The sequence below is a fragment of the Etheostoma spectabile genome, chromosome 1 (assembly GCF_008692095.1).
Source record: "Etheostoma spectabile isolate EspeVRDwgs_2016 chromosome 1, UIUC_Espe_1.0, whole genome shotgun sequence".
In the NCBI taxonomy this organism is placed as follows: domain Eukaryota; kingdom Metazoa; phylum Chordata; class Actinopteri; order Perciformes; family Percidae; genus Etheostoma; species Etheostoma spectabile.
The window spans coordinates 26,169,239-26,170,766 of NC_045733.1; the positions used below are offsets into that span (position 1 = coordinate 26,169,239).

General features: G+C 44.5%; 1 protein-coding gene across 2 annotated transcripts in view; it reads right to left on the minus strand.

The window, feature by feature from the left end:
* Positions 1-1,528, minus strand: part of fto (FTO alpha-ketoglutarate dependent dioxygenase) — a gene marked incomplete at its 3' end in the record, with an annotated part of 134,636 nt that overhangs the window by 1,932 nt on the left and 131,176 nt on the right.

Sequence of the window (1,528 nt, forward strand, 5' to 3'; positions counted from 1 at the left end):
TGTGCGTGTGTGTGTGTGTGTGTGTTAACTCGTCCCTAAAAACACAGTGGATACTGGATGTCTGACCAGGAGGCAGTCAACTTGTGTGTTTCCTCTCCGTTTTATCACTCCTAATAATACTGGGCTCAATAAAAACACCAGGATATGAAAGAGTAAGTGTGTCTGTGTGATCTAAAGGAGACTGGACGATATTTAAAATTCTCTGTACAAATGGAGTTGAGAGTAAGTGTCTTTCCCCAATATATTGCTAATGATATTGAAATTATTGATTTTTTTTGCAACTTGTACTTCCTTTTTGTTGGGCATTTACGTTTTAGCCAGTGGAGCTAAATGGCGCTAAGAGAGTGGGAGAAAGTGATATGTCAGGGAAGTGTCTCCAAAGCCATAAATGGCAGCAACAGTATCAAGCTGATGAGAAAGCATGATATCATGTAACATGATTAATGCCCCATTCATCTTACACACATGCAGGCACACCACACTAACACAGCAGGACACTTTCACAAGAACATCACTCTCTGTTGAAGCGATCATGACAGAGCAGTGAGAAATCCAGGCTCTTCATGTCACTGCGTGATTTTCATTTGATTAATAATCTGGGGTTAGTTGTAATTTCTGCAGTGTTTGGAACCCCCACAGACCTTAGCCACATCTTTTGTCAGACCAGTGTAAATATTTACTGCAGTGACTTGATGTTGCTCTCCGCTGTCAATGTAAATCTGCCCTCCCTCTGCCTCTTGACAGATGAGAGTGACCCCTGACCTGGAGGTGCAAGAGGGAGAGGAGGACGATGGCATTTGTGTGTAGTGTTGTGTGTGTGTGTGTGTGTTTGTGCATGTGAGTGGTGGCCTTAGATTTCTTTCTAGAGCCACATAGCCAGTTATACTCCCCAGTCAGTCATTATGCCAGGGTCTGTCCTATCATATCCCTTTACCCTATCCACACCCTAAAAAACTACACATAACCCCGATATATCCACACACACATACATGACCACCACCACCTTGTGGCCAACGACTAAAGAAGGGGATGGCGAGGACATAGAGAGCTGAAGAAAAGGATATGAGGACCGGTTATGGATGAGATGAGGGGATGTTAAAGTTGTCAGGGGACAGCCGGGGGCTGCCACAATTTGTGGTTATATATTTTCACCGGAGCCACTTAATGTTCGACTGGCTCTCGGCCTAAGTGCTGCATTTTGGTGCGGTTAGCCCGTTAAAGAGCTGCTGCATTACGGTGGTGAGGAGCAGCATTAACATCCACTGTTCCAATATATCTTCTGCGCTCTGGATCAGGGCCTGATAATAGCATCTGTTAACATGCACTAAGTACCATTATGTAGCACATCACTTCATAAATAACACGATTAAGCGACCTTGGGGCTTTGCGACGAGCCGTGTGTTTAAATGTTCTCATCATTTATTTAGGGTGCGAATTAAAGGAAGCGCCACTTCAGAGGAGGAGGAGGACATGGCTGGCATATATATCTACAGAGTGTGCAAGAGAGAGAGAGAGAGAGAGAGAGAGA